This window comes from Triticum aestivum, chromosome 4B, assembly GCF_018294505.1.
Source record: "Triticum aestivum cultivar Chinese Spring chromosome 4B, IWGSC CS RefSeq v2.1, whole genome shotgun sequence".
NCBI classification, from domain to species: domain Eukaryota; kingdom Viridiplantae; phylum Streptophyta; class Magnoliopsida; order Poales; family Poaceae; genus Triticum; species Triticum aestivum.
In genome coordinates, this window is record NC_057804.1 from 212,524,943 (window position 1) to 212,540,658 (window position 15,716).

The window sequence follows — 15,716 nt, forward strand, 5'->3', positions numbered from 1 at the left end:
CAAGACGTGAAAACCTTCTTCGTATCCAAAAGCCCCTTTTAGTCTGTCTGGCCTTAGTATTTATGATACATAATCGCATCTTCTCCCCCTTTCTCGTATCTCCACGGAAGTAAGTACTGGTATGATCGGAACTAGTATTTAGATATATGTGACCCTCTAGCGGTTTGACTCCGTTGATGGTATACGGAACTTCCTTCCTGCGAAAGGTCGAGTTCGTAAATCAAGCTTGTAGAAAAAGCGAGTACCGGTATTTGATGGTGATGGTGAGGATGACTAACCTCGCTCTTGCAACCATGAATATTTTCTAGATACTACGGGCATATACCTTCTTCCGAAGGGTCCCCGTCCTATCTTTTTCGCCTTCCGCTCTGGAATCGACTATTGGTGGGTTGTAACGTGAACCTATGGATCTCAATGAACAGCTTCGATACCACAAAAGGATGGGCAAGAAAGACAGCAGGTGCTGAGCCAAAGCCCTAGTTCATACACAATCATAATGTTGGTCAACCATCCGAACCGGGATTCCTGTTATTCATACGAAAGAACAAGAAAAGAAGAAGTATGGGATAAATGGTTTTTGAGTTGGGCATGATGAAAGCGGGTACAATGGCATTACTTAGAAGCTATTATGTCCTGTCTTGGCTTTAGCAATGAGCTTGTGCGACTGATGACTCCCTCCATCCCTGGCATCGCCAAGACTAATGGATAAGGTTTTGTCGCAACTTAATCGAACCGCATGCGGAGCTCAGCTCCTAAGAAAATAATAAGAAATATCCAGTTTTGTTTCATAAGTGGTGAGCCAAGGAATAATAATACCGCCCCCTGATCTGTATTTCAAAAGCGGATTCAGCGCTGCATGAAATATAATTATGCATAGATTGACTTGTATAGAAAGACGAACCGAACAGTGCTAAGCAAAACTCTCTTATTTCTATGCTCGATTCAATCTCTACTCATCTACTTTTAGTTCTACTTTTTGTATACGAAGTCCGAGCTTTTCGAGCTGCTCAGTTCTCACTATGTCATTTCTTGGTTTTTAGTGCATTCACTCAATTCTCTGTGAAGTCCATGGACATGTTGTGGTTCATTGCAGAGAACAGCCATCACATGGATCAAGCTATAAGGAATCACCCGCGAGCGAGGGCAAGTCTCAATTACAGTAGGAATGGAATACACCAATCATAACTCTGGTCTGGTCCCTAGTTCCCTAAGTAGTTAGTGAAACTTCCAGCTAGACTGACTGGATTTAGAGCTTAATGCTCCTATCTTTGAACTAGAATCTTAGCGCTTATTTCATGAAGATAGCTACTTTAATTGATACAAGAATGCCTACTTTGTACCAATAGGATCTACTCCTACTTGAATGCAAATCCAATCTCTTTCCCAATAAGAATTCCTATCCCTAAATCCAAGCAAGGCATGATTGTTAGTCAGGATAACCAGCTTACGTACCGCATTAAGAAGTACCGACTATGCTTTTTTCCATACTTTTCTTGTAGTACTTCAGTAAAGCTACCCCATTTTAATAAGATAGGGATTCGAGATATCAGCATTTTCACAGGTCCTTGTCAAGCTGCAGCAGAATCAAATTCGAGTATAGCATCATTCAGTTGGAGTTCTGAAATAATCTGGATCCCCTTTGCTATTTTAGCAATCTCTTCTTCTCAGTTTCATCCCTTTCTGAGGTAGAAAACCCATCCATATATGTACGAGTGAGAGATGTCTTCCGCCCCGGAGAACCGTCTTCTGTCCCTCCTTAGGAAAAGGAGATCTAGGTAGAGGAGGTAGAAAATAATAGATACCGTCTATTCTATTAACTAGTCATCAAAAAGCAACCTATATCGAGGTCAAGTTTGATAGGGTGAAGTGGACTATTAGATCCCCGGCTTACCATTAGAAAGAAAGCTTAGCCGTCGACGTCAATGTGTTAAGCACATAGGATATATTCGGCGAAAGTCAGTAAGAAGTAGAGTGAATTCTGAAACTCCAGCATTTAGGCCCGGATAGAATGGGTCCTCAAGCTTAGAATCATTTGGCCTAACCTTTAAGAAAAGTCAACATCTTTTCATCCGGGTCGTACTAAAGGCAGGTAGACCGAACACACGGCACCTGTCCCAATGACTGGTACACTGACGGTGGCTTATTGGTTCCTTCCTCCCTTCCATCCTCAAGTCTTACTTTCCTTGATGCCTTAGTTTACTTGATGCCCGATTCATTCCTTCCTATATTCAATCTCTCGAGCCATATTCTTTTTCAGGTTTGACATTACTTCCCTTTCCTATCTTTTTACTTTTCTCAAGGACGTAAGATTCTTCAAAATCCCTTTCGCAGATCCCTTTGATTCCAGGTTCAGATCCATCTATCTCTTCTCTCCCTTTCTTGGAACCTTACTTCACAAAGTAGGACATGCCCCCGGGGATACTCATCATTATTATGAATAGGTTACTCTATCCAATTCCCCGGAATCATTCACTATCATAGTCAGTCTCACCTTCGCTTAGTTGAGGGATACTAACATCACCATTTGCACTAAGGAATATCTGAGATTTCTCAGGGTTCACGTGCATGCCCCCGCCACCACGTTCGATCACGGAAATAAATCCACTTAGATTTACATGCCTTAAGATGTCCAGAATTTGAGGACGGTCAAGATGATATGAATCATAGCGTATTGAAGCTAGAAGGACATTGGTGTCCCATCTTGTATAAAGAACACCTTCATACCGGCTCAGGACCTCCCTATCGAATTGTTGTCCTTCCATTCTTCTGACCTCCCACTATGTTCCTCAGCTTAAATCATTCTATGATTGTTTACAATTCTGTCATCTATTTTACATGAGGGCTAGAGGGTGGTCTTGGAGCAAGAAAAGTGTTGAGTCCATGCGCATTATGGTACGAGTGAGACTGAGTTGGGCAGGAGCAAGCGGTTGGATTGGCCTGACTCTTCAAGACCAAAGATACTCGGCTTCCTCTTCATCAAGTCACGAAATTCGACCCTTAGTTAGCAGCACCAAAACTAGAGCAGGCCCAAGACAAGCAAGAACAGTCAGTCAGCACCGATCAGGCAGGAAGCAGACAGTAAGCTAAGAATACTGGAAGAAGGTGGTCGCTCAACCAAAGCCCTAGTTCAACCAGAACAGTAGGGAAAGCGGTAGAGGCCGCTCCGTAGCTTTGGTCGTCGCACTCTAATCCGCTTTAGAAGAAGCAGCTATTCTATTGCTTGGCTATAAAGCCTATAAGTAAGAACTCTGGGGAAGGAATCCGATCTGTAGATGAAGCAAAAGCAGGCAAAAGGCGAGCGCACAGCGAGGAATTTTCCATACTAGATCGACTCAACATTAGGGAATCTACTCTGAGACTCTCTTCTCTTCATGGTTGGCTATAAAAAAAGAGTCTCTTTAGTCCCCAACTCTATGGATTTTACTTTTTGGCTCAACACCCTGCTCTCGACGTTTGCTCGGGACGGGAGGCTATGAAATAGTTGAAAGAAGATGCAACATTAAAGAAAGTCAATCCAGTAGCCTTAAGTCGTACCGAACACTATGTCCTAATAGTAAGGGATTTCTTTCAACCTGGTGGTAAGCCGGTGGTACCCGGAGAAAACGTTGCCCGAAGGAAGGGACTAAACCCATATGTTCAAGTAGTAGCCAAGTAGTACCGAAGGAGTATCTCCGAGTTAAGGAGTACCGAAGGGAAGGAAGAAAAACCAAGTGAAAGAAAGAGATCGCAATGGTCTAATATATAGTCAGTGAACAATAACTCAGATCTGATGTCGGATCGAAACAAAAATGCAAAAAGACAACACAAACATAAAAGATCGAACTCTAATTTAGTTAATGAGTGAGATGTTTTGCTACCTACAAAAGGTTGGTTCTTCCCCTACAACCCCTAGCCCTCCAAGGCAGTACTCTTCATCGACAAATCCGAATGTCTCGATCCGAGTTGAGACCCACCTACAGAAATTGATCCATCAACGGCTTTTTCTATAGTGGCAGGAAGTCTCCAACTCTTCGATATGCGCTAGCTAGGTAATCCCTTTACTTAATATGATATGGGATCTCTCGCTACCAAAAAGGAACTGAACTGGCTTGCCCGGAAAGAATGGATTGCGACCCTTGGAGAGCTAATGGTACTGGACTGATAGCGCACTGATTGAACCGACCCCGGACGTACCACTGGGAACCTGTGGCTGGAGAGAATCTCTCGCGATGGAGAAATGTCAAATGGGAAGCTCTATGGAGGCACACATCGTGTCGTTCGTCATCGAAATGGGACTGACTCGCTCAGGAACAGGCACAGGATTGAGGAACTTTCTGGCGTAACACACCCGTAATGGGGCAATCTGACTAGCTGGTCAAAACCCTTTCCGCAGTCTTTAAGTGGTGCTGGAAGGAATCAAGAGGGGAGGAAGAAAGCTGTACCAGGTGGAAGGAGAAGAGCTGATTGCTACTAAATCAGAACAAGCTTAGTTCTGCATGATGGCTCAATGGTGCATGGTCAACTCAGTAAACCTAACATCTCTGATCTCTGATCCAATTTCAACCCTACTGAACTCTTAAGAGTAGGTGTTTCAAGAACCTAAGTCCTTACAAAAAAAAGAATCCATGATCACTATAGACCCCCGAAGGTACTGAGCCCAAACATCTGAAGCCATACGGATACTCACATCTGCAAAAGGCTGAGATTGAGAATTGAGGAATTGCTGAAGAATTCACTGATACAATCCTCTACTAGCCCCTTTGCTTCACCTGTGCTGTTAGTGAAGAAGAAGGATGGGACATGGAGGATGTGCATTGAAACCAGGCAGCTGAATGCCAATACAGTAAAGAAGAAATACCCAATTCCGGCACATAGATGCCCTATTGGATGAGTGGTGCTAAATATTACAGCAAGATTGACTTAAGATCTGGCTATCATCAGATCAGGATGAGAGAGGAAGACAAGCCCAAAACTTCATTCAGAACCCTGTAACTATGAATTCAATGTGATGCGGGCTTACAAATGCTCCTGCAACGTTTCAAGCACTCATGAATGATGTGTTCAAGCCCAGAAGATTTGTGTTGGTTTTATGATATACTTCTTGACAGTAAAACACTGAAGGAGCATCAACAGCACTTGCAGCCAACACTTTTTCTGCGGAAACAGCTACATGCTAAGATGAGCAAGTGTGAGTTTTGAATTTCAAAGGCGGAATATTAGGGGTAAAATGGAAAATAAGGTGGCAGATGCATTTAATAGGAGAAAGGCCGGAACATCTGTCCAGCTGGTCCAAGGTGTGCAAACCGCTTTGTGAAGGCCGACTAAGAATGAGGGACCTAGTAGTGTATTTCGAAGCCTTCTAGGCAAAGCTGCTTTGGCGTGCACTGAAAGGGCGTCTTCCTTTCCTATATTATACCAGAGGTGAGTGCATAATCTGGTGTAGAACAGAGGGGATATCCTAAGTTGATGTGCACAAGTGCTTCCTCTGATTGAAGTCGATTGCCTCAACCAATTTCTTAGTACATCAACACAAGAAGTGGCGAATTGGGGATGGTACTACCTCAGTGAAACTGTGGGAAGATGGGTAGGTGGGGCCTCTCAACTAAGACATCGCGGTTGGCGAGTGGGGACTCTACTGAATTCTAGCATGGGTGTGGTAGATTACTGACGTGAAGCCGGACCTCTATGAGTGCTCTACATGGCCGGATCAAAGCTATTCTAAAAACTAGATCCATTGGAGTGGGAAGTACCCAAGATGTAGAAGAGGACTCAAGCAGGTTTGGTCCTCTTTCTCTGATGTGTTCTTAGAACCCACTACCCTCCCTCCTAAAAGACCATGTGACCATCGGATTCACCTCACGATAGTCAACCAGTGAATAAAAGGCCTTATAGGTATTCACACCACCGGATGAAATTGAAGCCATAATCAAGCAGTTACTATAGAATGGTACTCTACAACCTAGTTCATGCCTCACCAGCTCTTCTTTACAAGAAGAAAGAAGGTTTGTGGCGCCTATGGATTATAGGCAACTCAATGCGCAAACCGTAAAAAAGAAATACCCGATACCGGTCATTGATGATCTTCTGGATGAGCTACACGGTTATACTGTGTACTCAACAATCGTTTAATCTATTCCCACATCGATTCACCAATCCTGGAACTCGTTATGGATAGAAGGTCCGTAGAAGTAAAAGTAGGACGATGGGAGAAAAGAGTAAGGAGTACCGGAAAAAGAAGTTTTTGGACTTTCTGCCCAAGAAGAAATAGTAGCATTTGAAACTAGAAAGATTTACTTTGGATAGTAAATCTCCAAGGAAGGGCTATAATCCAAACAAAGGAGGAGCTAGCGGATAGTTCGAATTTCAACGATTAGGGAGGGGAATGAAACACTTGTCTTTCACAATCAATGTCACATCCCTAGTTCTGGCCTGACCTATGCTTGCTTCCATCTGTGCATCATGTTTTAATTTTTGAAACTTGAACTAAGGAATTTAGAAGCCTCAAAACCCTAAATAAAAGAAGGGCAAAAACCCTAAAATCTCATTCATTGTTCCAAAATGCTCTTCTTAGATGTTTAATATTTTTGGCAAGGGTTTTGATCTAAACCAAAAATATTGAACATTTTTAAGGATTTATTTTTGGGACTTTGAATTTAAATCATTAGCTATTTGAATTTGAATTATATTCATATAACTAGAATATAATTTCAAATACCCCTGAAATATTTTGTGAGCTTTTGGAAAAGTCCATCTAGCAAAATAAAAATATTCAGAGGAGCTTTTGGCATTGTTTGAATTATTTTAAATTCAAAACAGTGGCAAAAGATTAAATAAAAAGAAAACAGAACAGAAATTTAAAAAAGAGCAGAACGACTTACCTGGCGCCCACTTACCTGGCCCAGCTCCTCCAGCGGCCCCGCCCAGCGCCGCTTCCCCCCTGTCGTCTTCCTCCCTCGCCAGAACGACAGAGGCGAGGCGTGGCGCGCGCCCGAGAGCCCTCGACCACCTCCTGCTTCCCCCGGCCTCCCTAGCAACGCCACGACGACGCCCCGTGTCCCCTCGCTCCTCTTCCTCTCTCGCTGCTCCCTCTCTCCTCCCCTGGCTCTCTTCCCTGAGCTCACCCGAACGGAGCCGCCGCCACCGACGAGCTCCACCACGGCCACCGCCTCCCCCTCGCCTCTCATACATGCCCCGAAGCCCCGCCATCGATCGCTGCTTCGCCCCAACCTGGCCCCAAGCGCTGGGACAGCCTGCATCGCCGACGGCCTCATCTTCTTCCTTCTCAGAAGCCGGTCGCCGCTGACGTCGATTCGCCGCCGACGGGACGTCCCCGAGCCCACTTAGCGCCTCGCCCGACTCCCCGTGAGCTCCTCTTCTCTTCCCCTCACTCCGCGCACTTGATTTCATCCCCTAGCTAGCTGCCCCGCCGAACCCGAGCTCCGGCTGCCGCCATGGACGGTGAGCTTCGTGCTCCCGAGCTCCTCCACCTGCGCTCGTTGCTTCCGAGTGTTCCTGGTGACCCCAGCAACACGTAGAGACCATCGGCCACGCCCGCCGTGCCCCGTAACGCCCAAAGCCTGGATTCCCGAACTCCGGCGGCCGCCCGGCTCGCCGCCACCGCTGTTACACACACCCCCAGCACACCACGCGGCCACCACCGGATGTGCCTCACTGCCAGCGTCCCGTAGCTGCAAACCACGAGCAAAACGATGCTCCGTAGCTCCGTCCCCGAGCAACTCCGGCGAGGTCTCGCCGTCGCCGTGGTCGCCGGCGTCACTAGCTGACGTGGCTCCGTCATTAGGAGCTAATCCAACTAACTAAACCACCTACAGTCACTGACAGTAGGCCCCACCCCTGGTCAAACCCCAGTCAGCGCTGGGTTTGACCAGGTTTAGCTCCTGTGTCACTGACGTGTGGACCCCGCATGTCAGGTTTGACCTGGACCTGGCCGTTGACTCGCTGACGTCATGCTGGCGTCAGGCTGACGCAGTTAATTCATTTACTGGATTTATTATTATTCAGGAAATTCCAGAAAATGCCCTAAACTTCAAAAGTTCATAGAATTCAACCGTAACTCCAAATTAAATAATTTATATATGAAAAATTATCAGAAAAATTCAAGGAATCCATCTGTACCATTTTCATGCATGTTAGAACAACTTATAGATGCTGTTTAGCACAAATCATATTAATGGCATTTAAATATCCACATATGGAGTTTGAGTTTGAATCTTGGATTCAAACCAACTTCATTTAACTTTGTTGCTAGCTGCATTAGCTCAAACCACATTCATATTGCCATGTCATGAGCATGCATCATATTGTGCATTGCATTGATTGTATTTCTTCCTTGTTGCCGGTGATTGCCCCCTTTCGATAGACGTGATACCGACGATGTGATCGATGACACCGATGAAGAGCTATATTATCTTCAGAAGTGCCAGGGAAGCAAAACCCCCTTGTTCATTCCGATAAAATCCCACTCTCTCGCTCCTGCTCTCTATTACTGCATTAGGACAACAATGATTCAACTGTTACTTGTTGCGGTAGCTGAACCCCTTTATCCTTTGCATGACCTGTCATTGCCACAGTAAATAGATGAAACCCACTAGCATGAGTAGGAGTTGTTTGAGCCCTGATGTGCCTACTCATTCATGCTTGTTTGTCATGCCTGCTACTGCTTAGAGTTGAGTCAGGTCTGATTCATCGGGGATGAATCAGAGGCGTGTGAACATGTCCTACTGTTGAGTGCTAAGTGTATGAACACGATTTGGTAAAGGTAGCGGTGAGAGGCCATGTAGGAGTACATGGTGGGTTTTCTCATTGCAGCCGTCCTCAGGAACTGAGTTCTGTGTTTGTGATCCATGAACAGCTACTACCACACATTGGGATCCTTAATTGACTCTCTCGACTTATTAATCAACATGATCTCTGTCCAGGAGTTGCAACTAGTTTCTGGTGTTTGTAGGTAGTGTTAGTAGTCTACCAAGTGGCACCCGGTACAGGTGGGCTTGGGACAGACTAGGCACAGTGGCACGGTGTACCAAGTGGCACCCGGATGGTGGGCTTGGGAACCCTGCTCACATCGTTTGGGGCCGTGAGCGACACCCCGGACGGATCTCCTTGCGGATGGAACCCGAATAGGCGATAAACCTGGACGAGAGACTTCTATGGTTAGTCAGGTCGTGGCCGACTCCCTCGCCCGGCTTCCGCTTGAAGGTTGCCGAGGTACATGACGTGTACAGGGCGGTAAGTGGCGAGGGCGTGTGTGAAGAAGTACACCCCTGCAGGGTTAATATCATCTATTCGAATAGCCGGATTCCTCGGATATGGAAACTTGGACCCGTTGCATAGTTCATAGACAAGTGAAAGTGGATACTCTAAAATACACAAGATAAGCGTGAGTGCTATGGATGGCGTTCTCGTAGGGAGACGGGAACGGATCCATAGTGGTGTATTGATATGGTGAATATGTGGACTCGTGTGCGCCACCTCAAAAGAGTTACTTGCAGTCGTAGTTCAGGATAGCCACCGAGTCAAAGCTGGCTTGCTGCAGTTAAACTCCGCCACCCCCTTTGTTGATAATGATCCATATGTAGATAGATCTGATGTAAGTCTTGCTGGGTACATTTGTACTCACGTTTGCCTATTTTATGTTTTGCAGAGAGACTTCAGTCTCGCTAGTAGTACCGTGTGGACTTCGACGTTTAGCTTGTTACCTCAGCTACGATCTTGTGCCCTCGGCAGGATCTGGTAGATAGTCAGGCTTCTCAGCCTTTTTCATTTATAAATGTCTGTACTCAGACATGATAGCTTCCGCTTGTGCTTTGACTTGTATGCTCTGATTGTTGGGTCATGAGACCCATGTTTGTAATATCTCGCTCCCCGGAGCCTATTGAATAAATACTTGAGTTGTAGAGTCATGTTGTGATGCCATGTTGTATTTGCACATATCGAGCATATTGTGTGTATGTTATTGAAATGCTTGGTATGTGTGGGATCTGACTATCTAGTTGTTTATCTTTAGTAGCCTCTCTTACCGGGAAATGTCTCCTAGTGTTCCCACCGAGCCATGGTAGCTTGCTACTGCTCCGGAACATTTAGGCTGGCCGGCATGTGTCCTTCTTCGTTCCTGTGTCTATCCCTTCGAGGAAATGTCACGCGATGAATACCGGAGTCCTGTTAGCCTGCTACAGCCCGGTTCACCGGAGTCCTACTAGCCCAGTGCTACAGCCTGGACTCACTCGCTGATGACCGACATGTTCGATGCTGGGTCATGAATGCCTGTCCCTGTAAGTTTGTGCCACTTTGGGTTTACGACTAGCCATGTCAGCGACACCATCATATGGATGCAAGCGACACTATCATATACGTGTGCCAAAAGGCGCAAACGGTCCTGGGCAAAGGTAAGGCGACACCCGTGGGAATACCGTGCGTGAGGCCGCAAAGTGATATGAGGTGTTACATGCTAGATCGATGTGGCATTGAGTCGGGGTCCTGACAATCAATTCTTTCTTTTTTTTATATTTAGGACACGCGAAGCGAGAGCGAAACGCGCTATGAGGAGAAGACTCGGCAAGAGAGGTTTGAACAAGAGGAACTGCCATCTAGTTGAGTTTGATCATTCTCTCTTTCTATCTCTCTTTCTTTCAAGAGCTGAATAAGGGCAAATCCACAAAGGAGAGAGAAATCGGACATTCTTCTTTACCCCCCTCATTATTCAAGACGTGAATATAAAGTGTATTGTACTCCCTTGGATCTTTTCCGGGATCTTTACTCGTCGTTGATCAAGGAAGCTAGAAGGAAGATGGGTGGTAGGGTGAATGGACATTCGTATCCTCTCCGACTCGTCGGTTAGGAGAGTAGCGACCAAAAAGAAATCATTATACAGGATAACTGCTGTAGAGATAAAATGTAGGAAGGAGAAAGTTGGTTTCAATGAGTCATGTGAATTGTAGAAGAAATAGGTAAACAAGGCGGGTTAATATATATACGTTGAAAAGCAAGGGGATAAATTGAACGAAATGAAGAGCAATCCAGAATCCGATTTTGTATACTATAAGAAAAAGGAACTGAAAACTTGGAAACGGAAGATGTTGTAACTGATATGGGTAGTCACACATTAGGCAAAATGGTGTAGTGGTTGGGCCAGGTAGCTTCTTCTTTTGAACAACATTTCATTCTGTTTTGGATGCTTTCTACTATGTTTCAAGTGATCAAAGAAGAGTTTATTTCCCACTACTCATATCACATCTTATGTGTTGATGCAAGCTGACTAAATCAATAAGATGGTATTCGTATTTGATTAGACAAGATGGTATTCTTCTTTATTCCTGAGCACAACAATCCGGATCTCTATCTTATAGCTTGTCCTTCCTATTCTGTATGTATTACGGTCATGTAAAGTCAATGGTCTGTCTGCCCTGCAACCGGTCTTGAATGGCTTCAGTGAATTGTTTGCTGAGCCTACAGAGTGACCTCCTAGGAGGACAATAGACCACAAAATACCCTTACTACCAGGCACTAAACCTGTCAATCATTAGAGAAGGGACAGAGTTCAAGATAAGACTATCTTGCCTGTTTGGTAGAGAGAGTACCGGGTATTCCGATGGTTAAAGATTCAAGTCTTAGTGGCAAAGGGGGACAGCTTTGGCCTGCAACCGTTTCCACTTTACGGCCCACAGCTTGTGTTCTTCGGTATTAATTTGGTTTCTGTTTGTTTGGCTTGTCTCGTGCACCACCTGAATTGAATCATAGTAATGGGACTTTGGTAATCCAGTGATGAAGTTAATGCTGATAATGGACCATGCTTCATCAGGAATGGGTAGAGGATCGAAGAGGCCAGGGAGTTTTTAATGTTCTACCTTAGCTTGCTGACAGATTTGACACTTGTTGACAAAAGATTCCACTGATTGAAAGATTCCTGTCCAAGCAAATAGTGCCTTGATGCGGTGATAAGTAGCAGTAATGCCAGAGTGGGCACCAATACCACTGGCATGAAGTGCTTGCAAGATGTTTTTTTTCATTTAGAAGTTTGCACCAACCCATACTCTTCCTCTATATCGAATGACCCCATTATGCAATGAATATTTGCTATTCTTGTGAGTGCTCAGGACTGCCAATTCAGATAGTCAATTCTGGGTGAATGTGTCTTTGCTGTACCCTGCAACAATATCAGTGAGCCATTGTGGTTGACAGGAAGTAATGGCATTGAGTTCATCTGGCTCATGTAATCTAGATAGTGGTGCATCAGCTGCCCTATTCTCTGAGCCTTTTATTAGATGGTATATTGTAATCCCATGAGCTTGAGGAAAGGAAAGCTTTGTGCTGCATTGGTGTTTTAAGTCTTTGAGCAGTCAAATGAGCTAAGCTCCTATGAATGAAATGCCTGTCCTGCTAAGCCCAAGCTCTAATGTGCTTCACTTGGAAGTAGGCCACTCTTTCACTTTGAGGATCTTCTTTTAGTATGTAGCCACCCCTTGCCCACTAATGACATGACCCAGGTATTCTATCTGTGGTTGAGAAAATGAACATTTATTCAACTTCACATATAGTTGATTCTGCTTTAGAAGGTCAAATACTTGCTACAAATGGGTGACATGATCTTGCAAGGATTTGTTGTAGATTAAGATGTCATCAACAAAAACAAGTACACAAACCCTAGTCAGCTCAGCCAGAATTGTGTTCATAGCACTCTGGAGGGTGGGTGGTGCATTTGTGAGCCCAAATAGCCTAAAATTCATAGTGACGTGGCTCTTGAATGCCGTTTTGTATTCGTCTGCTTCATGTAATCTTATCTGATGGTAACCAGCTCTCAGATCCAGCTTAGTAAACCAAACAGCACAAGATAACTCATCCAACAATTCTTCAACTACAGGCATTGGGTATTTTATTAGATGAATCCATCTTATTTCCTTATTTCTCTGTTTTGGTAGCAGGAGAAGTAGTTTGTTCAGCCCGGACTTCAAAGTAGTCTCCCCCGTTGACATTCTTTTTTAGATAGAATCCTCAATGAGTGGAAAGGACTCCCAAACTTGTTCCACAGTACTATACCATACAGAGCCGCGCCCTTGTGATATGATAAGAAGAAAAGGGGCCAGGCCGCCCTCTTTTCTTTTCCGCACCAAGCCTTCTTGTAAAATCGGGTGTATAGCTCAGTTGGTAGAGCATTGGGCTTTTACCCTAATGGTCGCAGGTTCAAGTCCTGCTATACCCAAAACAAAAAAAACCACTCTTGTATTCATAAGGATGCATAGTAGCCTTCAAAGAGCACTCTTTGGCCCTGAGAAAAGCCCCTTTCTCATCAACATCTCGACTTCGTGTGACACCCCAAAAATTTGGCCTTGTTTTAATGAATTAAAATTTTGCCAGGAATTAAAACTTTGAATATCTGAGCTCCATTTTGATTTTCAAATCATTTCCTTCCCTGTTATGATGAGTTTTTCCCAAAGAGAAAACTTTTCAAATATGTTATTGGACTTGTTTAACCTCTCAAGAAAAACTTTCCTTTTATCAGTATAACTAATTAACTAATTTAATTGCTTGATCTTTAAGAATGGATTTTCAAGGTTAAATGGCCATATTTGAACTACAACCATTTGATAGATTCACTTAAAATTCCCGGAAAAATTTGGAGATGTCACGTGATGTTTTTAAATCACTTTTATGCAAAAATATATTTCATTCATGAAATACTTTGAACCCTACACTCAATTTTTCTTCTCTGGTCCAGAGTGCATTTTTGCACTACAACTCCTTTAAACAATTCTATCTAGCCTCCACCAAAATTATGGGATATTGTTAGTAGCATATGATTCAACTTTATGCAAAAACCTCGTGCTGTTCTTTGAAAAATTTGAGTGAATCAACCTCATTTTCATTCTGGACCAACTTGATGGTTTGTACAGCAACCATATTTTTACTTGCTCTTTAACCCTTGATTATTTCTCCTACTTGTAGTCCTCCATGTTATACCCTTAAGTCCAGGAGCATGCACCTTTTGGATCATTTTTGGTTCACGAAATAATGCTATTTATTTCCTGTCCAGAATTGAGTTTTGTACTAACAAGTTTACTTGCTCTTTATGCACTAACAAGTTGCTGCATTTGACCAACTAACCCCACCACCCTCTTGTACATCTAAAGAGACCACCATCTGGAGTTTTTGGCCACTCCAAGACTTGCCTAAGTGCCCTTGGCATTTTGCCAAACACCTTATGGGCAGGATCTGTTTTGGCATGAATTTTTGGTTTGCACTGTGAACCTGATCCCCTGACCAAACCAGCTTGTCCACTGATCTCCTTGCAAGCCCAAACCTAGACCTGTTAACCCACAGCCTCAACCGCGACCTCTAGCATGCTTTGGCATTTCGTTGAGCACACTCAGTGCGTGCATGGGACGCACCCAGAGCGCGCGTATTGCACGACCCGTGCGCCGAGCCGACACGCTGGCCCCACGGTTTTGGCTCGCTCCGCGGCATCATGCCACGCGCTCCCCTTCTCACAGCTACGCGCCAAGCCACCCCTCGCCGCGCCCGGCAGGCCAAGCGCTAGCCGCCGCCACCGCCCGACAGCCTCTGCCCATGTCGGCGCCGCCGAACCTTCCTCCGCTCGCCACCTGGCCCCTGGAACAGCGCGTGCTCATCCACGAGTGTCTCCACTAGCGCTCGTCGCCGCCACGTTGCCCTGGCTACAGAGAGGCGGTTCGCCGGAGGGCTTATCCACGGCCGCCACGGAACCAACCTCGACGAGCTATAAAAAGAGGACCCCGAACCCATTCAAGCACACATGCAATCTTAGAATGCTCCCCTAGTTCTCCCGTGGCAGCCAATCGACCCGGGGAGGCCTCCTTCCTCATCTCCGGCAACTCCTGCCGCCGCCACTGCCCTGGCCAATTCGGCACCACCAGGACCTCCCACTCTCTGTTCTCTCCACCAAGAGCTTCCTCATCTTCCCGTGAACCATTCCCACTACTCGATGTTGATCAGGAATCACCATAACCCCAATCACACTCTGCTCCCGAAGCTGTCCGTCCGCCGCGAAGCTCACCGCCGATGACCCCGTCCACCCCCGAGACCATAACACCCACCGGCGGGACCGCCTCGACCCCCTGAGCCCGTGGATGGCTTCGGTTTCTCGAACAAAGCCGCTAATCGCCAGCGGCGATCGCCGGAGTTCCGCCTCCGCTTGGGACAGAGAAAGAGGAGGGATACACTGGTCAAACCTGACCAGTGGGCCCTCTGGACCCACTGTCAGCGACCGCGTGCCTGTCCACGTGGGATTAAGTGAAGGCGTAATCCCCCCAGTACGTTTTCCCCGCTCCGAAAGCGTATTCCCCTCCGAAAACTTTTTCTTTTCTGTTTTATTTAAATAACAGATTTTGACCAGAACTTTGACTTGCTATAACTTTTTAAATACAACTCCAAATGAAATGATACTTTTTCCTACCTCTCTCGAATTTCACCTAGTTTATTTTAAGATTTATTTGAAAAAATTTCAGAACAACTTTTGGTGCTGTTTTTATTTTGTGTGTTAATTCTTTTATATTGCTAAAATAGGATTTTTGAAGAGGGGAGAAATGTTTCAAGTTTTGGAGTGCACCCTGCCTTTCCACACATTGAAGGCAAGCATTTTGAACCCCGGCATAATATTTTTGTGTGTTCGATGACACGTTCATAACATCACCTCACTTTGGAGAAACTTGTTATTTCATGTGATATGATCATATGCATGGGTGCAT

At 45.2% G+C, this 15,716-nt stretch overlaps 1 non-coding gene across 1 annotated transcript; it reads left to right on the forward strand.

Moving 5' to 3' along the window:
• Positions 1 to 13,122: 13,122 nt before the first annotated feature.
• Positions 13,123 to 13,195, forward strand: TRNAK-UUU (transfer RNA lysine (anticodon UUU)). The gene has a single exon. It is a non-coding gene; the product is annotated as a tRNA-Lys (tRNA).
• The last annotated feature ends 2,521 nt before the right edge of the window (positions 13,196 to 15,716 follow it).